This window comes from Capricornis sumatraensis, chromosome 14, assembly GCF_032405125.1.
Source record: "Capricornis sumatraensis isolate serow.1 chromosome 14, serow.2, whole genome shotgun sequence".
NCBI classification, from domain to species: domain Eukaryota; kingdom Metazoa; phylum Chordata; class Mammalia; order Artiodactyla; family Bovidae; genus Capricornis; species Capricornis sumatraensis.
Window position 1 is genome coordinate 79,876,217 of NC_091082.1, and position 23,158 is coordinate 79,899,374.

General features: G+C 47.6%; 1 protein-coding gene and 1 non-coding gene across 2 annotated transcripts in view; one reads left to right on the top strand and one right to left on the bottom strand.

Annotated features, from left to right (window-relative positions):
* The window catches only part of HHAT (hedgehog acyltransferase), a 361,616-nt gene that overhangs the window by 4,639 nt on the left and 333,819 nt on the right, over positions 1-23,158 (bottom strand). The window lies entirely within an intron of this gene.
* LOC138090933 (U6 spliceosomal RNA) lies at positions 13,112-13,218 on the top strand. Its single transcript, XR_011145904.1, has one exon. It is a non-coding gene; the product is annotated as a U6 spliceosomal RNA (small nuclear RNA).

A 23,158-nucleotide genomic window follows, 5' to 3' on the forward strand; every position in this document is an offset into this window, starting at 1 on the left:
GCAGCAGTCCATGAGGTTGCAAAGAGTCAGACCTGACTGAGCAACTGAACTGGACAGAGCTTCCTCCCTCCATCTACTCAGCAAGTTCTCTAGCCAGAGGCTCTGACACCCTGCTGCCCCTCCTGCTCAACCAATGCTCAGTCATTACCTTGCTGGTTCTCCTGAGGGGTCAGGAACATCGTGACCCTCTCTGCTTGGCTCTTGGGTCCCTACAGCTGGACAGACAGAATCTCACTTTCTGGCCCCATGAAGCAGCAATGTCACCCACTGACTCTCAGCCATTCTAAGACAGGGAAAAGACGAGTTTCCCATCTTGAGTGCCGTCATGCTACAAAGGAAGATGGCTCTCACCTCCCAGACAAGCTTGCCTTGGCCGGAGCCCAGAACACAAATGTGGTGGTCCTGATCAGCAAGGACCACCAACATATCCATCCGCATCCCTGGGATGCAGGTTCACATTCAACATCCCACATCACCATCCCAGATGTGAGACTGAGGGCTTCCCGCCTCCACAGAGGGCCTTTTTGAGTGGGCAGGCTTGGAGGATACCCCAAAGAGAAATGGAATGCAGAGGTGACTCTCAGAGATGCTGCAGAAGAGTCACAGGATGCGGTGACTGATGGATTTTGAGGCCAAAGAAAATATTCCCTCTCAATGACCCTGCCCACTGCCTCAGACAGCACCCTCGGGACTGACGCCAGTTGGTGTGTGTTACAGAGACTGTGTACCGTATGCTAACGGACGGAAGGGCTACTCTACTAGACAGTAAAAGGCCCGGTCCCAGGGTCCCCTCAGGACCTGTTCTCTGCTGTAACGCTGAAAGGGGGGAAAGCTGGTTCTGTCGGGGACACCAGGAAGTGCCCTAACACTTGGCCACCATCTCTTTTTCTTTTTAATTGGAGGATAATTTCTTTGTAATGTTGTATTAGTTTCTGCCATACAACACTGTGAAATCAGCTGTAAGTATACATACATGCCCCGGCTCTTGAGCCTCCCTCCCACCTCCACATCCCACCCCTCTGGGTCATCACAGAGCGCCAGGCTGAGCTCCCAGTCATAAAGCAGCTTCCCACTGGCTATCTGCTTTACACACAGTAGGTAGTGTGTATATTTCAGTGAGACTCTCTCAGTTCATCCCGCCCTCCGCTTCCCTCACTGTGTCCTCAAGTCTGTTTTTTACGTCTGTGTCTCTGTTCCTGCCCTGCAAACAGGCTCATCGGTACCGTTTCCCTAGATTCCATATATATGTGTTAATAAACAATACTTGTTTTTCTCTGACTTACTTCACTCTGTGTAACAGGCTCCTTTGAGCTGACTGGCTTGCACCTGTGCCTTTCCACCTGGTAGGTACTGTGAACCCCAGCCCCATACCCTGTGTGTTCATGTGCGTGTACACATATATATGTATTGGTCTGCCTTGGTGCCATTTTCTACTCTGAGAACAGAGGAGGCTGAGTGCTTTCTTTTCCTTTGAGAACGAGCTCGTACATCAGGCTGGTTCCCGGGGGCTGGCTCAGGATCTGAGAAGCAGCAGGGCACTCTGCACCACTGTACTGGCTTCAGCCACCGTCATTTCATTAATTATTCAGAGGGACTTTATGTGCTGTCTTCATTAAAACAGCCCGCTCCTGACAGCACTTGATGTTTAACAATACTCAGATCTGACGGGGGAGAAATAATAAGGGGTTTTGGTAGCTTTATTTCCGGTAGCCCCGGCCTAGAGAGATTGTGGAGCAGTTCATCAAATGGTCCTGCACTTTCAGACCTTCCTTCACAGCTCAATTTAGAGCTTTCATCTGATAAATCTACAGGGCAGGAGCCTTTCCCTGCCCACGGGCTACCTTACTGAAAGACACCCAGCAGGACCACAGCTGCCCAGGCTTCCAAGCCTGTAAACTGCCAGGTCTGATTTCAAACCCATGGGAATACGGACAGGAGGTACTCCAGGGCTGGAGGAACCATTTCTTACCTTCATGTAATTTACAAACTTGGGCCTCAAACCTAGCTTTTGAGGCCTTGGTGTTTTTCAAAAAAAAAAAAAAAAAACACAACAAAACACTCAACTGCTTCTTTCACACCCTCTCATGAAAAAGAATGACATGGTTCTAATTTGTTCAAAGCTGACATGTGAAATCCTAGGGCTGGTTCTCAAACAGGAGCCACACTGTAATCACCAGGAGGGCGTGTTAGAATCCACGGTCCCGTCCCCCAGAGGTCGTGACCCAGGACACCTGGGCAGGCCTGAGATCTGCGTTTCTCCCAGGATCCCTGGTGACGTGGATGCTGCTGGTCCAAGGGCCAGCCTCCGGGCCCCCTGTTCCAGGGGACTCTGCAGAGGACCCAGCGGTGGTTCACACACTGAGCAAGGGGACAGATGAGCACTGAGCGTTTAAAGGTCACCAGGGCCTTTGCTGGAGGCATGCCACATCCTCACAACCACCCTCTCAAGGAGGAATTATTAGCCCCACTTCATGGAAAGGGAAACCAAGGCTCAGAGGGGCAGAGCAACTTTCTCAAGGTCTGAAAGCTAAGGGGTCACCAAGTGGCACCTGGAGCCTGGGGCTGTGTGGCTCCAGGTGTGCTCGGCCGCCTGCGCTCTGAAACGGTAAAGGGCCTTGGACCACGTGGAGGGGAGGCTCACACGGAGCCCTGCTTCCCAGCCTGGTGCCTTTAACTCTTCTGCCTCCAAATCTCATTTCATCCCCTCTACTCATGGTGCTAAGGAAACAGGAAGCAGGAAGCAGCAGGCTCGTATTTTCAGGCATCACGGTCACTAAGCTGCTTGGTCACCACCTCTCCCGGGGCTCCTCAGTTTCTCCATCTGTGTAATGGGGGGAATAAGCATGGAGGAACATGTTTGCGTGCCTTGTCACAGCAACTGTTAATTCAGACCGGGGCCACTGAGGCGCATGCTCCCAGTGCCTGGATGGTCTTTTGTCAACATAGAGCCACAGGTATTTGATCCTGGTCACAGGCTTAGCCTCCACAGGGCACCCAGCAGGGAGACAGAGAGGAAGGAAGGGGCAACTCTGACCGCCCTGGGGGCCTTCCTGCCGTCCCAAGCAAGAGTCGTTTGCTGGGTGTGCTGTGCACACTTTAACTGGCACGGACAGCGGTCCTTAACAAATCACGCTGTTCACACTCAGTGTCACATTCTGATGAAGCCAACCTGCGCTGTGGTTTGCATTCTGCCCACCTCCCAGCCCAGGCCCCGCGAGCGGGCACTTCATGAAGCACTCGCTTCCATAAAGCAGAATCATTTCACGTGAAACTGAGGAAGTGGGGAGAACAAACCGGAGCCGCTTCTTATCCTGACAGTGCAGGTGGAAAGAGGTGCCAAGAAAACACACATGTTCTCTCTCCAGAACCAGATGAGTGGGGGCCCGCCTGCCAGAAGCCCGTCCCTGCCGCCGCTGCCAGGATCTCCACTCTGGCCGCCAGGGCCAGACACTGCCCAGTCGGACCACACTCCCTACCTGCTTCTCTTCCTTAACGTGTCCCTTTTTTTTTTAATTTAAACAGCCTATTTCAGGCTACTGTTTATCCTTGACTCACAACCATGCTATGTAACACAGTGGAGAGAGCTCAGCAAATGTACTCCTGGAAGTTGCCTCCCAAAAACAAAGGGATGGGGACAGTGAGGGGCAGGCTCCCTGCCACCAGGCCCGGAAAACCACTCACCCACGCGGGCAGTTTTTAAGACAGTTTGACAGTCTTTCTTTTTTGACCGTGGCATCGCATGTGGCATCTTAGTTCTGTAACCAGGGGCCGAACCTGCGCGTCCTACAGTGGAAGTGCAGAGTCTTAGCCATGGGACCATCAGGGAAGCCCCCAGACCGCCCCCCCAACCCCGGGCATTTATGAAGCGCTGACCGTGTGCACAGCATTTAGACAGGCGGCCTGGACATGCATCACACGGAGCTTCATCTGAGGCCCGTGAAAATAGGCTCACAGAGGCTAAAAGCACACTCAGGGCCCCCAACTCCCCACCTACCCTCGAGATTTGGCTCTACGGCTCCCGCTCTGGGAAACACAGAGGACAGAGACGAGAGTCTCAACACCTGGATCACCAGGACAATGGGCTGACGCGAGTAAGCTGACATGGCGCTAGGATGGAGACAGCTGAGCTTAGATGGTTTTGTTTTTCCTTCTCATCCAAATATGCACACACGGGACAGTGGTGGTCTGGGAACCATGGCACGGGGTGGCAGCCTGGCACTGTTGTCTGGAATCACAGAGACTCTGGAGAAGAGAAGAGAAGCACCTGCAAATATAGAACAGGCTAGCTTTGGAAGCAGGATGGGGGTGGGCGGTGGGCAGGGGAGGGCCACTCTGCAGGCAGAGAAACTCGCCGGCAGCTGAAGCCCTTCATCCCGGGACGCGCTCAGGACCCTCTGTGCATCCCCGTCCCGGGAAGGCAGCAAAGGCAGGACAGACCGCGAGGAGATGCCTCTTCCGGACGGGAGGCGGCGCAAGTCTGAGACCATGAACCGGTTCCTTTCCTCCCAGGTCCCTGGGACCAGGGTGCCCGTGGTTAGAACGGTCACTGAATAAACATATATGGGTGCCTGAGTCCTTATGAGTACTCAGTCACAAGACTTTCAGATCCCTAATCAAAAATGACACTTGTTGCAAAATCCCCAATCAAGAAACCCTAGGTATGCACATCTGGCCTCTATTTCCCCCACCGTGGGCCATGCAGCCAATGGACAGAAGTGCCCACAGCTGAAGCATCATCTCCACTTGTGTGTGTGTGTGTCCAGGAGAAGGGGCGCCTGGCAGGGACTGGCTGAGAACACCTAGACGTTAACAAAGGACAGTGGGTCAGGAAGGTCGCCCCAGTCATCCTGCTTCCTGCTTCCTGTCGCTACGAAAGGAATGTAGCAGGGGAGCTGGAAAGGGAGAGAAGACACGGCACCTCCACCACACGCACCTCTGAAAGGGTGATGTCAGCACATCTCTCTGACATGTTCTTTTCCTAAAGCTGTTGCTAGGTAAACAACTCCAAATTACTTCGATTTCTCAGCAAAGAACGCAATGATACAACCAAGCTCCTGGCGGAGACAGCAGCATCTCTCCTGGAGTTCTCAGACGCCACCGCAGGTTAGACACGCCAGCCACCCCAGGGGAAGGGGAGGAACTGTTCCTGCCTGGCAGAGCCAGCTCTGTTCTCACCTCACTGCTCCCACTCACTGTGGGCTGTGCTCATCTCCACGCTGAGGGAGGGATCCAACTGAGCGCAGGGGGTGCCGTGGAGCCAAGAGCTTGTCTGCACACTGTCCTGAGTGGCGGCTGCTTCTCATCCCGGGGCTGTGCCTGCTCCCCCTGCCTGGTCAGAGGCAGGCTGGCTGTGCCTGGGGCGCTCTTGGTGGCCAGGATGCAGTTTCTCTCTATGGGTTCAGAGCCCACGGATCTGGTCTCATTGTGTGTGCATGCTCAATTGTGTCCAACTCTTTGCGACCCTATGAACTATAGCCCACACCAGGCTCTGCTGTCCATGGGACTTTCCATATAGGATACTGGACTGGGTTGCCATTTCCTTCTCCAGGGGAATCTTCGCCAACCCAGGGATTGAACGTGCATCTCCTGCATTGCAGGTGGATTCTTTACCACTTAAGCCATCGTCTCTAATGCTGACTTTAACCACTGGAACTGCCTCTTGCCTTCTTCAAAAGGGACTGACATATGTGTACTACTATGGATGAAGCCGAGAGCTAGCAGGAAGCTACTGCAAGGCCTCAGGGCTCAGCTTAGCGCTCTGTGATGACCTAAAGAGGGGAGGATGGAGGTGGTGGGAGCGAGGCCCAAGAGAGAGCAGATATATGTATACATGCAAATGATTCACGAGGTTGTACAACAGAAACTAACGTAACATTGTAAAGCACCTGTATCAACTTTTTTTTAAAGGAACTGACAGAAGCCCAAAGCACGAAACAGTTCCAAGATGAGCTCGGAAACGATGCAGCCGCAATATTCATAAACGGTATTTGGGAAAGGCATTGCTGCCACCAGGGTGCTGGTGTGAGGAGGGCTGTGGGGAAAAGAGGCGAGACGGGCGCCCAAGCTCTGGGCCTGTGCTGTTGGTGGCAGGGTCGACGGTTCCACACCCGGCCAGCTGGCTTGGGGTGGGGGCGGGCGACAGCCTGCTCACCCTGCAGGAACACGAAGCACCTGGGCAGTCCCGACAGCAAGTGAAGATGGCCCTAGGAACGGCCAGCTACGGTCTGAGGGAGCCCAGGGCTCCCCTCTGCGAAAAAAGCATCAGCGCTTCCACGGGACAGGGCAAGAGCTCTTAGGTCGCTGTTCCAAGGAGGGAAAAGACACACAGAAAGATCCCATAGGGCCCCTCCCGTCAAACCCACACACCCTGGAGACCCGGGGCACTGCTGATGGTGGGCAGAGAGGCATCGAGCAGCCCCACCCACACACGGCTGCTCTTCCTTTGCGGGGGTGCAAGGCCACGGGAGTGCAAGGCCACGTCCTGCGGAAACATGGGGGAAGCGCAGTAGCCCTGGTCACTGGTGCCATCACCTCAGGCCATGTGGCCACCAGGGGCTGGCGGGGGAGATGAGCGTTCGGCCTGAGAGTAAGAGAAAGCACCCACATGTGAATGTCGACTCAGGCAAGGCGGACCCATTCTAGGCACCATATTTTACAAAAGACACTGCATGCAGAAGCCACTTCAAGGAGGGTCTGGAAGGGCTCCTCAGGGTAGGCATGCTAATAAGTTAAAGTTTAGCCTGGAAAAAGGCCACGGGGCCACATAGAGAATTAATTAGATTTGTCCTAAGTCACCCCAGAAGACAGAACTGGAGCCAAGAGATGGAAGTCAGGGGCAGATTTTTGGCTACGACCCAAAGGAGCCTGTAACAGTTACACACTCCCCTCCCTGGATTCCCATCCCTGATAGCATTCAGAGGGTGGTGCCTTGGATGGGGGATGAAACCAGATGACCGCCCCCTTCAAGGCCCCTTCCAGTCCTTAGAGATTGTTACTGTTCAGTCACTCAGTCGTGTCCAACTCTTTGCGACCCCATGGACTGCAGCACGCCAGGCGTCCCTGTCCATCACCATCTCCCGGAGTTTGGCCAAGCTCAAGTTCATTGCATCAATGATGCCATTCAATCATCTCATCCTCTGACACCCTCTTCTCCTTCTGCCCTCAATCTTTCCCAGAATCAGGGACTTTTCCAATGAGTCAGCTGTTCGCATCCGATGACCAAAATACTGGAGCTTCAGCTTCAGTATCAGTCCTTTTAGTTAATATTCAGGGTTTATCACCCTTAAGATTGACTGCTTTGACTTCCTTGCAGTCCAAGGGGCTTTTAGGAATCTTCTCCAGCACCACAGTTCAAGGGCATCAATTCTTTGGCATTCTGCCTTCTTTACGGTCCGGCTCTGACAACCATACGTGACCTCTGGGAAGACCATAGCCTTTACTATGCAGATCTTTGTCAGCAGACGAACGTCTCTGCTTTTCAACACACTGTCTAGGTTTGTCATTTTTCTCCTGCTAAATGGTCCATACCAAAATTGAATTGTTTACATTCTTTGTAGGTGAAGATGGAGAAGCTGTATACAGTCAGCAAAAACAAGACCTGGAGCTGACTGTGGTTCAGATCATCAGCTTCTCCTAGCAAAATTCAGGCTTAAAGTAAAGAAAACCAGGAAAAACAATAGGCCAGCCAATCAATTCCCATATGATTTCACAGTAGAGGTAACGAATAGATTGACGGGACTAGATCTAGTTAACAGTGTGCCTGAAGAGCTATGGACAGAGGTCCGTAATATTGTACAGGAGGCGGCGAACAAAACCATCCCAAAGGAAAAGAAAAGCAAGAAGGCAGAGTGGTTGTCTGAGGAGGCTCTACCAATAGTGGAAGAATGAAGAGAAGTGAAAAGCAAGAGAGAGAGGGAAACATACACCCAATTAAATGCAGAATTCCAAAAAACAGCTAGAAGAGACAAGAAAGCCTTCTTCAACGAGCAATGCTTAATAATAGAAGGAAAGAACGAAAAGGGAATGACTAGAGATCTCTTCAGGAAAGCTGGAAACATCAAGGGGGCATTTCACCCAACGATGGGCACAATAAGGGATAAAAATGGTAAGAGACCTAGTAGATGCTAAAGAGATCAAGAAGAGATGGTAACAATACATGGAAGAACTGTATGAAAAAGGTCTTAATGAAACGGAACACTACAATGGTGTGGTTAGTTACCCAGATCCAGACATTCTGGAGTGTGAAATCAGGTGGGCCTTAAGAAGCACCGCTGTTAATAAAGCTAGTGGATGAGATGAAATTCCCGCAGAACTACTCAAATGCCTATAGGATGATGCCACCAAGGTTTTGCACTCATTACGTCAGCAAATCTGGAAGACCCAGCAGCAGCCACTGGACTGGAAAAGGTCAGTCCTCATCCTAATCCCCAAGAAGGGTAGTAACAAAGAACGTGCTAAACCACCAGACAATTGCACTCGTCTCCTATGCTAGTAAGGCCATGCTTACAATCTCACATGCTAGACAGGCTTCAGCATTATGCGAACCAAGAACCTGCAGATGTCCAAGCAGGGTTTAAAAAAGGAAGAGGAACTAGAGATCAAATTGACAACATTCACTGGATTACAGAGAAATCAAGGGAATTTCAGAAAAACATCTATCTCTGTTTCATCGACTACACTGAAGCCTTTGACTATGTGGATCATGACAAACTCTGGAAAGCTCTTAGAGAGATGGGAACACCAGACCATCTTACCTGTCTCCTGAGAAACCCGTATGCAGGTCAAGAAGCAACAGTTCGAACCCCGTATGGGACAACCGATTGGTTCAAGATCGAGAAAGGAGTACGACGGGGCTGTCTGCTGTCACTCAGTTTGTTTAACCTATATGCTGAGCACATGGTGAGCAATGCCGGGCTGGATGACTTACAAGCTGGAATCAAGATAGGTGGGGGAAACATCAACAACCTCAGTTATGCGGATGATACCTAATGGCAGAAAGTGAAGAGGAGCTAAAGAGCCTCTTGATGACAGTGAAGGAGGAGAGTGAAAGAGCCAGCTTAAGACTAAATATTAAAAAAAAAAACACACAAAAAAACAAAAAACTAAGATCATGGCATCCAGCCCCATTATTGCATGGCAAACAAAAGTGGAAAAGATGGAAACAGTGATAGATTTCCTCTTCTTGGGCTCCCAAATCACTGCGGACAGTGACTGCAGCCATGAAATCAGAAGACAATTGCTTCTTGGCAGGAATCGTAGAGATTACAGCCTTGTAAAATTCAACTCTTCAAATCCTCTTCCCCTCCCCCTGCCCCAGGAAAGGTACAGGCAAAAACTGAAGTTAGACTGAAAGACCCCCGCAGTCAGGAGTGGGGAGGGAAGGGTACCCGGTCTGGGCTGGGACAGAAGTCTGGAAACATCACCAGATGCAGGAGATTCTTAGTGAGGGGCTTACGAAGGTATTTATTTACCTGACATATAAAGTGACTCGCACAAATCCGCTGTCCTTGTTTTAGGGGTAGCAGAGGAACGTAGTCTGAGAAAGCTCCGCTCAGAACTTTTTAACGAATGGCAAAGGTTAAGCCCTACTATCAGAACTTTATAAAAAAAGAGATAATTGATATAAACAAAGAAAAATAAAGTGACTCAGACTCTTTTCATTACAGAGAACATTTTGTGCCTTAAAGATGCCATTCTGGAAGAACACTGTGTTCCCCTCAGGCTACCGACTCTGGCCAATGGCCCTGAGGTGGGGGTCTGCCTGGAACCACAGGTCAGCACTGCCCGGCTCCAAGCCCAGGGTGGGATGTGACCCTCGTGGCCAAGGGTCTCTTCTGGCACCCCACTCACCTGGGCAGCCCGGATGTACCCGAGCCCATGCAAGCCTTGGCAGGGAGCAAACCTTCAGCAGACTCACGGGGGATGCTCCCAGGTCAAGTTCTTTTCCTCCCCTGCCCAGCCGCTCAGAATCGCACAGCTGAAACCAGTGTTTTAGGGGGCGCAGAAGACAGGACAGGGCTCTGCTGATGGGGAGCCGAGGAGGAACAAGGCAAGGGCAGCCTGGATCTCTCAGGGATGTTAGGAATTAACAAATAGTTAGCTGTAGTCCTTGATAGCTTAGTTGGTAAAGAACCGGCCTGCAATGCAGGAGACCCCGGGTTGATTCCTGGGTTGGGAAGATCCGCTGGAGAAGGGGTACACTACCCACTCCAGGATTCTGGCCTGGAGAATTCCATGGACTGTATAGTCTATGAGGTCACAAAGAGTCGGACACAACTAAGTGGCTTTCACTCAGCTGCAGTCACTAATTAGATTTGTGCACGCTTCCCTGCTGAGTCCTCTGGGCTTCCTGCTTAGCCAGCAGGAGGGGTGGGAGGCTGGGCTCCTTCGGGGAAACTCACCCCACTGTTTACACTCTTCCCGGTAGTCTTTCCACGGGATTAGTTGTTGGCCTCCAGGGAAGAGATCTCAGCTGCCGTGCTTTCTGACGCAGTTCTGTTTGTGACCTCGGAGCGCACTATTACACTCCAGACTCCTTGCCGAGTTCCCAGCTGCATCCACGGTGTGGGTCAGCTCAGGGCGTGGAACCAGCCCGCCAGGCACTTTCTCGGATTCCTCTACAGGGACAGGGCGGCGTCTGCAAGGGTCAGCTCTACGGCGTGGATCTGGACTTCCCTCCATCTGACCCATCATATTCATCCAGTCCTTCCGAACTTGTGTCCCAGCCACAGAGTTGGTGATGCAAGAGGGGACTGTGATGGTCCCCTCTCCGGGTCTCCCATGATACCCCTGGGTTGGAGGTCTGAGCTATAATGCTGGCATCTTTCACTGCGGGGCCTCCATCTCCCTCCCCTAGGGGGCTGCCCTGGGTCCCATTTGGGAAGATTTGGCTCCATCCTTACTGTAAGGGCTGGGAAGGATCTGATCATAAACTACTCATCCTTGAGACTCATCACTCGATACTTATGGAGCTCTTAGTACATACACACTGGGTGATGCCAGAGATGCTGGAGACATTAAAAGGCTGACTTATGGTTACAGAGACAGGAATTCCATGTATAAAGATGTCATGACCACAAGGTGTTTCCCAATGTGGAAGATGTTTCTGTGAGCTGGATGTCATGTTGAGGGCTGGGTAAAATGGCAGGGGACTGGCCTCGTGCTCAGAGAGCTCCGTTCTGGAGAAGAGGACCCAGAGCACCGAGAGCCTGGCTGTGAAGGGTGCGGGAGCAGACAGGGCGCAGCGAATGCGGACTGCCTGGATTCCGACCATTACCCTGTCTGCGCCGGAAGGCAGCCATGGCGAGCTAGTCCACTCTCCTAAGCACATGCCTTCCAGTAATTTCCAGCCTCTGGATGAACTCCCCCTCAATGGAAGAAGGCCTGCCCTCCAGAAAGACCGTCTACCCAGCAAGACTTAGAATGGATTTTCACCCCAGATTCTAATCTGTTCATTTTTTGACCAGGTAACGCACAATTATAAAATTCAAATGTTCCAAAGAGTAAGCACGGAAAAGTAAATCTCCATCTTCCAACCTCCATGTCCAGTCCACCTAACCCTTCTCTCCCTAGAAGATCTGTTTTCAGTTCCGTGTTTCTACTCCCAGGGATATTCTATGCACACAGAAGCATAACACACATATCCAAATACACACATGTACACAAACACATACACAAAGATTTTAAATGGTTTTAAATTTTGCATTCTGAAATATATATTATCTTGAACACAAATACTACATGCACTGTTCATTTCCTTATTTTTAAGGTTTTAATTACTGGGCATTGTTCCATGTAGATACATGTAACATCACTTCATCCTTTTTAATGGCTGTGGAAATTTCTCAATTTATGTACCATAATTTACCTGACTCCCTGTGATGGGCATTAGGCCCATTCTAACTTTTGCTATTATAAACAATGTTGCAATTAATATCTTTGCATAATATTTCATTTCACATGTATAAAAATGTATCTGAATGACAAATCCCTAGAAGTAGAATGGCTGCCTCAGTTTTGGTAGATATTTCCAAACCATTACCTACACAGGAGTTACCATGCGCTAAATATATGAGGCTAAATTTTTTGATCTTTGCAATCTAGAGCTTGTAAATTACCTTTCCCATGTTGAGGTTGATATACAAATACTGACTCCTTATATACCTGAAATTAATATAATTTTATATGTCAATGACACCTAAATAAAAGAAAGTGAGCATCTTTTCATTCATTTTAGAGCCATCTGTGTTTCCTCTTTCTGAGAGCTGTCTATTCAAGTCCTTTTGCTATGTTTCTACTAAGTGGGTGCCTTTTTCTCCCAGATTTTAGGGGTGAGAGTGGTTATTACTGTTGCCCAGCCTGGGGGGCTTCTGTCTATGGGGTCGCACAGAGTCGGACACGACTGACGCGACTTAGCAGCAGCAGCAGCAGCAGCCTGACAGGCATTCTGCAACCATCAGCAAGCGTGAGGTCAAGGGCACTGAGTCGGTGGGAAGCCAGCCACAGGCAAGGACAGGCTGGGGGACAAGCTGCCAAGATGGGAGCGGCCACCCTGAGCACTCCAGGGGCCCCTGTGCTGGGACGGTGGCCAGAAGAACACAGCCGGCACCAGCTTCTGTCTCCTACAGCAGCCCAGTGTCCACTGCTTCTGAATCTTCACTAAGTGAAGAAATCAAGACAAACTTCGTTACTACTAGAGCATTGTCATCTCTGCAGAGTGTGCTCAGTGAGCCGGGCAGGAAAGCCTATTTCTACTCTCACTCCACTTGGCCCTTCAGCTGGGAACTGAAGCAAGGCCTTACTAGCCTGCCTGCTACTCCCTTTTCCCCCTCCCTCCATCCTTTTCTTCCTTCCCTGCTCTCTCCCTTTGTCTCCTTCCCCTCCCCTCTTTTCCTTCTATCCATCCCATCACTGCTTACTTTAGTACTGAATTGGGGGGGCAGGCAAGGCTTAGCTCTGAAGCCTTCTCTCATGCAAATTTCCCAGTGTAGTTGGCGACTGATGTGTGTGTGCTAAGTTCCTCTGGTCGTGTCCAGCTCTTTGCGACCTTATAGACTGTAGCCCATCAGGCTCCTCTGTCCATGGGATTCTCCAGGCCAGAAAAGTGAAGTGGGTGCTCACTTTGGCAGCACATATACCAAAATTGGAATGATACACAGAAGATTAGCATGGCCCTTCCACAAGGATGACATGCAAATTCATGAAGCGTCCCACATTTTTCTGAAAATGGATTAAAGACCTAAATGTAAGACCAGAAACTATAAAACTCTTCGAGAAAAACACAGGCAGAACACTCGATGACATAAATCAAAGCAAGATCTTCTATGACCATAATGGAAATAAAAACAAAAGTAAACAAGTGGGACCTGATTAAACTTAAAAGCTTCTGCTCAGCAAAGGAAACAATAAGCAAGGTGAAAAGACAACCCTCAGAATGGGAAAAAATAATAGCAAATGAAACTGACAAAGGATTAATTTCCAAAATATACAAGCAGCTCATACAACTCAACACCAGAAAAACAAAAAACCCAATCCAAAAGTGGGAAAAAGATCCAAACAGACATTTCTCCAAAGACCACCTACAGATGGCTAATAAACACATGAAAAGATGCTCAACATCACTCATTATTAGAAAATGCAAACTAAAACTACAATGAGATATCACCTCACACCTGTCAGAATGGCCATCATCAAAAAGTCTACAAACAATAAATGCTGGAGAGGGTGTGGAGAAAAGGGAATGCCCTTGCACTGTCGGTAGGAATGTAAATTGATACAGTGTGGAGATCCCTTAAAAAACTAGGAATAAAACCACCATATGAGCAAGCAATCCCACTCCTAGGCATCCACCCTGAGGAAACCATAACTGAAAAAGACACATGTATCCCATTGTTCACTGCAGCACTAATTACAATAGCTAGAACATGGAAGCAACCTAGATGTCCATCAACAGATGAATGGATGAAGAAGTCATGGTACATCTACACAATGGAATATTACTTGGCCATAAAAAGGAATGCCTTTGGGTCAGTTCTAATGAGTTGGATGAACCCAGAACCTATTATGCAGAGTGAAGTAAGTCAGAAAGAGAAAGATACATATTGTATTCTAATGCATATATACAGAATCTAGAAAAACAGTACTGAAGAATTTACTTACAGGGCAGCAATGGAGAGACAGACAGAGAGAATAGACTTATGGACATAGGGAGAGGGGAAGAGAGGGTGAGATGTATGGAGAGAGTAACGTGGAAACTTATATTACCATATGCAAAATAGATAGCCAATGAGAATTTGCTGTATGGCTCAGGAAACTCACACAGGGCTCTGTATTGACCTAGAGGGGTGAGATGGGGAGGGAGATGGGAGGGAGGGTCAAAGGGAGGGGATATATGTATATCTACGGCCTTGGATTCCTAGTCTGAGCCCAATAAAATTGACTGTTTCTTCTTCAAAAAGCACACACACACCATCTGGAAAAGGAAAAAGTGGAGTGGGTTGCCATGCCCTCCTCCACAGGGTCTTCCTGACCCAGGGATCGAACCTGTGTCTCTTAAGTCTCCTGCACTGGCAGGCAGCCTCTGTACCACTAGCACCACCTGGGAAGCTGTATCTAGCTTCCGTTCCAATTACTTAAACCCTCCTCATTCCTTGACAGTTAGGTCTTCCTTCAGTTCTGAGCCAGTTACAATGGATGGGAGCCAGGATTATGTAAATTAGCCTCACACACACTAGGCAATGCGTCCTGGTGCGAGCACTCTGTCTGGGCTGCTGTAAGACTTCCATCTCCTTCTCACTCCACCAGCCCCTTCTCTGGGTTTCCTTTACTGGCAACCAAGCCCTGGCCTAGAGGTTACCAAGTGGCCAAGTCCGGGTGCTTGCTTTATTACTGTGAAAGCTGGTTTGTGCGTTCCTCTCGAAGATGGTCCAGGACGGATCATTAAGCCTGTTTTACTCTTCAATTCTGAGCAATTTCTACTGGAATGAAGGAGGAAGAGGGGAGGATGAATGGACTCCTTCCTCTTTTCCATTCTTGTCAGTATCTCTCCAGCAGCAGAAGGCAGTCGCAGCTCCAAACCCCAGCTTCTACTGACACTCTCAACCTCAGCAGCATCTATCTCCCTGGAGGTCTAAGAACCAGCCACAGCATCACCTGGTCTGAGGTTCAAGCACAAGCCAGAGGGCAACCCTCCGAGATCTGAACAGCCTCCAGGCGCCTCTTCTCTGAGCTCCCACAATCCAGGGATCCCACCTCTCCCTTTGAAATTCCCCAGCCCGCGGCTTAGTAGCCACTTCCTATGGTGGCTAACATCTGGGTTATTCCAGGGTCCCTTTCGGCTCTTTCAGTCTTCTAATACTGGTGTAACTCTCTGTATTAAATCCCTCTGTTTGAAATATCAGGCACGATCTCTCTTCCTGACTAGACCTTGATGCTGTGCCTCACTTAACTCCCACTTTTAGTCCCGAGCTGATGAGTGCTCCCTGCGTAGCAGGAAGACTAGGGAAGGATAACCGTGTGAGCCTGGAGAGATGAATGGGGTAGACTGCCATGCACAGAGGAGGGACCCAGGATTCTGGGGGCTCGCCCTTTAAAGAGAATCAGTTGTAGAGTTCTCACTCAAGTGCTATTTCTCCCAACGTCAGAGTCTCGACCTGTTTTTGTTTCTTTCGGACTGCTCCGGGCTCCATTCTGAGCTAGTTCTTCTCTTCCCCCAGAGATGAGACTGTATCAATTCAGTTCAGTTCAGTCGTTCAGTCGTGTCTGATTCTTTGCGACCCCATGAATTGCAGCATGCCAGGCCTCCCTGTCCAACTACTCCTGGAGTTCACTCAAACTCACGTCCATCGAGTCAGTGATGCCATCCAGCCATCTCATCCTTTGTCCCCTTCTCCTCCTGCCCTCAATCCCTCCGAGCATCAGAGTCTTTTCCAGTGAGTCAACTCTTCTCATGAGGTGGCCAAAGTATTGGAGTTTCAGCTTTAGCATCATTCCTTCCAAAGAACACCCAGGACTGATCTTTAGAATGGACTGGTTGGATCTCCTTGCAATCCAAGGGACTCTCAAGAGTCTTCTCCAACACCACAGTTCAAAAGCATCAATTCTTCGTTGCTCAGCTTTCTTCACAGTCCAACTCTCACATCCATACATGACCACAGGAAAAACCATAGCCTTGACTAGACGGACCTTTGTTGGCAAAGTAATGTCTCTGCTTTTGAATATGCTACCTAGGTTGGTAATAACTTTCCTTCCAAGGAGTAAGCGTCTTTTGATTTCATGGCTGCAATCACTATCTGCAGTGATTTTGGAGCCCCCCAAAATAAAGTCTGACACTGTTTCCACTGTTTCCCCAAATATTTCCCATGAAGTGATGGAACCGGATGCCATGATCTTCGTTTTCTCAATGTTGAGCTTTAAGCCAACTTTTCCACTCTCTTCTTTCACTTTCATCAAGAGGATTTTTAGTTCCTCTTCACTTTCTGCCGTAAGGGTGATGTCATCTGCATATCTGAAGTTATTGATATTTCTCCCGGCAATCTTGATTCCAGCTTGTGCTTCTTCCAGTCCAGTGTTTCTCATGATGTACTCTGCATAGAAGTTAAATAAGCAGGGTGACAATATACAGCCTTGACGTACTCCTTTTCCTATTTGGAACCAGTCTGTTGCTCCATGTCCAGTTCTAACTGTTGCTTCCTGACCTGCATATATAGGTTTCTCAAGAGGCAGGTCAGGCGGTCTGGTATTCCCATCTCTTTCAGAATTTTCCACAGTTTATTGTGATCCACACAGTCAAAGGCTTTGGCATAGTCAATAAAGCAGACATAGATGTGTTTCTGGAACTCTCTTGCTTTTTCGATGATCCAGCGGATGTTGGCAATTTGATCTCTGGTTCCTCTGTTCCAGCTTGAACATCTGGAACTTCACGGTTCACGTATTGCTGAAGCCTGGTTTGGAGAATTTTGAGCATTACTTTACTAGCGTGTGAGATGAGTGCAATTGTGCGGTAGTTTGAGCATTCTTTGGCATTGCCTTTCTTTGGGATTGGAATGAAAACTGACCTTTTCCAGTCCTGTGGCCACTGTTGAGTTGAGGATTAACAAACTACCATACATAAAATGGATAAGCAATAAGGATTTACGGTATAGCATAGGGAAGTACATTCAATATCTTGCAGTCACCCACACTGGTGACTGTAAATAATCTGTAAAAAATACATATATACATAACTGAATCACTTTTCTGAATACCTGAAACTAACACAATTCTGTAAATAAACTAATTTTCAAATACAAAATAGCCCTTTTTCCAAAAACTTCCAAACATTCTGAAAAGAGAGTTGTAGCTGACTCCCCTTATATGCGTTTACACCTGGCTAAATCCCAAAGGTAGAAACAGAAAGCCTTTGTATTCTCTTTGTCCTTTTAAGAAAAAATAATCAGACTGTGCTCTCCCCTTTGTTAGAGCCAAGAATGCACCCGTTTAATAGAATCTTTAAAAATAAATTTGAAAATGGCCTCTCTACTTCCATCCTCTCTCTAGGATGAGGAACCATAAAGCAGAGAGGAGTAATATTACCTACCGCCATGGCTGGGCCAGTTTCGGGACCCAGAACTCTCAGCCCCAGAAGTGGGTCCTGCCCTGGGACTCAGGAATCCTGACTTCCACCTCATGTTATCTATATATACTAACTTCTCTGTACTGCCTGTATGCTTTAAAACCAGAATCATACTGACAAGATCATGATGAGTCTCCATTCATTCAGTAGGATGCCTGAAGACAGCAAAATTCTGGCAAGAATGTACTTAACACATCTCAAAACTCTGAAGTTCAAACAGGTTTCCTTATGCCTAAAACTTGCCATTGAACAGGCCCATTTCTGGCTTGAAGAGATATGGAGCCACAAACCCTGAATGTACTCTGCCTGCATAAACATTTTGCTATTTTGTTGTTTCTAATCCCAGACTTGCTGTTGCTATTTAAACCTGTCATCCCATCAGCACTGCTGTTTGTCAACAGCACGATTCCTGGAGCACCAACCTGGATGCCCGTGCCCAGCATCTCGACGTGCTGCCTTCCCATTTCACATAAGCCAGACAAGCTGGCTGACATCTACACGTGACTGACCTCCACGCAGCCACTGCCTGAGACAATTTCAGGCACAGGGTGGGCCGTGTGGATGGCTCCAAGCAGCTCAGCCTCATAGATGGAAAAATACTGCACTCCCTGCATCCTATGGTCTGAGGGTCATCTTTGCACAGAAAGGTCTACCACGGCCATGGCAGGATCTGCCTCCAGGGACACCAATCACTGCTGGACTCAGTGAGGCTGGCACTGTGCTGGGGCTGCCTGGGTCTGACCAACACAGACCGATCTAGGTTACTCTTTGGGAGCTGATATGTAGTCATGGCTTGTTCTAACCATGCTATGCTTAGACTCCTGGAAGTGAGTCTACGTTCCTAAGACCATTTAGTCAGGGGGATAAGGGATGCCTTGTGGATGCTGGGTGGTCAGAGGCACCCAGAATGGGATTCAAATGCTATCTGAAGACAGCCAGGTGTCTAAGAATAATCATGTCTTATGTACTAGAGTTGAATCTACAGCCAAAAATATGCTAAATATCCCTTGTACCCTCCTCAAGTATTTATGTGGCTGAGGCCAAGATGATACAGTTGGGCTTACTCCAAGGATCTGTATTACTGGAAGCTGTTTTCATATACCCCAACTGGGTTATTTAACCCAAAATTCAACGGTGGTAGATGCCTGAGTCTGAATAAATTTTAAAATCATTATGCTGGGAATGGTATTGTTTTTAAAAGGCTCAATTCTGGTGCCATTTTAATTGAACTACAAATTCCCTGAACATTTCTGCATGCAGGCATGTTAATTCAAACATTTATATTACAACCAGTTTTTGCATTTTGCATAATGCACTTTCAGACCTCTGTGCAATTTAATAATTAATCCTGCATTTTGTATTAAGACACGTGCAATACATACAGCCACTAATTTCTCTATAGAACAAATATATTCTCCCTTGGAGGAAAAAAAAAAAACTGCTGGAGAATGAATGCTTATGGTGGTATGCATATCAATCAGCTTGCGGGGCTTTACACATAATGCATATGGATTTAGGGTCTTGGGATAATAACCTGATAGCACTGAATAAGCAGAATGGATACTGAGGGCAAAACTGAAGACCTTTATTGATGAGTAATGAACCCAGAGGAGTGAAATGACAGCAGAAAAATACAAATGGGGGAACATCTTCCCCACCCCCACCAAGTAGACAGCCAGGGGAGAAAGGGCCTGAGTCATAAACGCACGGCTTCACATCTCCTCAGCCAAACGTATGCTGACTATGTATTCACGACAGTCCTCTGAGATCAGCACAGCAGCACGCAATTTGCTTGAGTATTTTTATCTGTGGTTGCCCCACAGAGCACCACCAACCCTCTGCAAAAGTGGTTCAGGGGCTGAGAAATGTTGATGCCACACATGCACCAAGAAGGTAAGAAGAGTTTCACTATTCACACAATGAGGATTTCTGGGGGAAAGCAGGCACCCTAGCCATTCTGCAATTGCCTAAACAAAGGGAAGGACTTTGGTTTCCACTGGGCCTCCCAGGTGCTGCTAGCAGTAAAGAACTTGCCTGCCGAAGTAGGAGACATAAGAGACATAGGTTCGATCCCTGGGTTGGGAAGATTCCCCTGGAGGAGGGCATGGCATCCCACTCCAGTATTCTTGCCTGGAGAATCCCATGGACAGAGGAGCCTGGCAGGCTACAGTCCATAGCGTCTCAAAGAGTTAGACACGACTGAAGTGACTCAGCACACACGCACATGGCTGGGCCAGGGCTAGGGTGGATAGCGGCTGGGTTTACATGGTTTGAACTTGCTGCCAGCACCCAGGGAAGGAGAGTCTGTCTTCTTGTTGGTTTGCCCAAGGGATGAAGGAGGGTGGGGCTTGAATTTTGTCAGCAGTTAAACACCAAAACTGGAGCCAGAATATTTATTACAATCTTCCTACCTTCGACCTGTCATTTAGGGATTTAAAACCCTACTCTGAAGTTTACCTACTGTGTGACTCAACCTCCTTAAACTCTCTCATCAGTAAAAGTTGTATAACATTTACAATAAATGTCACACATATCAAAGCAAACTGGCCCAGCGCCTGCATATAACAGATGCTCAATAATTGTTTCTGAATCTCAATCTGGAAATTTGAGGGAAGAAAAATCTGTTTCCTTCACAGAATACTCTCTCTACCTTTAGTTTGTGTTCTTATGAAAACCAGAGTGAGTCCACCAGCTCTAGTGAAGATTCCTGAAACTATTTACCAGACTCTTTGGACAGCACGGAGATCAAACCAGTCAATCCTGAAGGAAATCAATCCTGACTATTCACTGGAAGGACTGATGCTGAAGCTCCAACACTTTGGCCACCTGACAGGAAGAACTGACTCATTGGCAAAGACCCTGATGCTGGGAAAGACTGAAGGCAGGAAGAGAAAGCGGGGACAGAGGATGAGATGGTTGGATGGCATCACCAACTCAATAGACATGAGTCTGAGCAAATTCCAAGAGATAGTGAAGGACAGGGAAGGCCAGTGTGCTGCAGTCCGTAAGGTCACAAAGAGTTAGACATGACTTAGAGAATGAACAACAAAAAACTGGGATAAGGGGTGAGAAAAGGTGAGTAGAAGGGGCTATAAGGTTGGTGGTGGTAAAAGGGTCACTGCAGAGGGTGACACCCCCAAGAAGTATCACAGAACATATTTGTCTGAAGCATCTCTGCTGGTCAGAGTGACAGGCAGGTGTCCAGGCAAGACAAAGTACACCTTACCCACTGGGGAGGGTGAAGACAGGAAATGGTGCTATAGGTTGAACTGTAGCCCTCCAAAAGACACGTTTAAGCCTTAATCCCCACTGTCTCAGAATATGGCCTTATTTAGAAATGCAGTCTTTGCAGAGTAATCCAAGTCAACTTGTAATCATTAAGACGAGGTCATAGTTCATTGGAGTGGGTCCTAAATCCCATATGACTGATGTTCTTATAAAAAGAAGAAAAAGAGACACCAGGACAGATGGACAGTCAGGGAGCCTGCCGTGTGACGACAGACACAGAGATTCCCGTGACGCACTGCCAGCCAGGGGACACCAGGGATTGCCAGCCACCACCAGAAACAGTCAAGAAAGGATTCTCCCCAGGGTCTCAGAGGAGCATGGCCCAGCTGACACCCTCGTTTCAGACTTCTGGCTCCGAGAACTGTGAGAGAATCAGTTCTGTTGTTTAAGCCAACCTGTGTGTGGTACTCTGTTACATCAGCTCTAGGGACCTATTGATAATACCATAGAGAAAAAAACTCACCTGTTACTTTCACTTTTTTCCTTCTTTGAAGATTTGAGCATGTAATTTTACTCAAGATTGGGACAACTGGGGATTGCTTTCATTTTTCACTTTCACAATGATGACCCAATTACCTTCATATAGTGCCAATTACCCTTTAATTCCTCAAAATTATTTTAAATATGAATGAGAAGACGTTTTCTATAAAATATCTAGGATTTTGGCTTATACTAATTTTTATACTCCATTGTTAATAGTATAAAAAACTCATAAATAGAGAAGATAAACAGTGAATTTCTGCAAGATCTGTGAGCAAAGACAAAATGTTAACAATGATTATTTCTGGCCTAGTGGAAACTGTCAGATTTCATTTTCTTGGGCTCCAAAATCATTGTTGGATGGTGACTGCAGCCATGAAATTAAAAGATGTTTGCTTCTTGGAAGAAAAGCTATAACAAATCTAGACAACATATTAAAAAGCAGAGACATCACTTTGCTGATAAAGGTCCATCGAGTCGAAGCTATGGTTTTTCCAGTAGTCATGTATGAATGTGAGAGTTGGACCATAAAGAAGGCTGAGCGCTGAAGAATTGAGGCTTTTGAACTGTGGTGCCAGAGAAGACTCCTGAGAGTGTCTTTGACTGCAGAGATCCAACCAGTCAATCCTAAAGGAAACCAACCCTGAATATTCATTGGAAGGACTGATGCTGAAGCTCCAATACTTTGGCCACCTGATGTGAAGAGCTGACTCATTGGAAAAGACCCTGAAGCTGGGAACAACTGAGGGAAAGAGGAGAAGGGGATGACAGAGGATGAGATGGTTGGATGGCATCACTGACTCAATGGACATGAGTTTGAGCAAACTCAGGGAGATAGTGAAGGACAGGGAAGCCTGGTGTGTTGCAGTTCACGGGGTCCTAAAGAGTTGGACACGACTTACCGAATCAACAATAATGAGATTACAGGTAATTTTTCTTTTTTTGTAACTTTTAAAAGTTCCTCATTGTAATAAAAATGCATTTCCAAAAGGAACATACTTTACTTCCCAGAGATATTATCATTTTCATAAAAGTAAAAAAAGTTAAGATTCAGTGCCTTGTCTTTATGGGTTTTTGTTTTGACTTCTAATCCTGGGGCTTGGGGGTGTGTTCATAGCCTGCTGATTAGGCCTGAAAGGACTGGATTAGGGCATGCAGTGGCAGGAACACCCTTGAGAAACTGGAAAAAATGAACTTATTCTGCCAGCACAAGAGGTTCAGACTAGAGAGTGTGAGGGTAATCTTCTCTGATTTCGTATAACATGGATAGTCTTCTCATTCTCGGGAGTTTTCACAAACAAGCCTTCACGTCCAGCTGCTTATAAGTGTCTTTGCAACAAAAATCAAACATATTTAGTAAGAGTCAACAGAGAACTGATGTTCTGCAACGACCACATGAACTTACTTACTGCCTCTGTCTTCTGCTACTTACTAAAATTACATTATCGACAAGACTTAGAACACTTTGTTTAGTAAGACATTGCAGTCTTGGCCCAAGAAACAAAGAAACCATTGGACATCTGATTTTTGACAAAGACCGCACTGCACATCAGTGGGGAAATGATCTTTTCCATCACTGTTGCTGGGTCAATTAGATATTCACACAGGAAAAAAATGTGCATCCCTATCTCATAGCATACACAAAAATTAATTCTAAATGGAGATCTAAATGGGAAAAGTAAAAAAGTACAAGTTCTAGAAGACAATATAAGGTGATACCTTAATGATCTTTAGGTAAACAAACATTTCTAAATGAGGACACAGAAACCACTAACAATG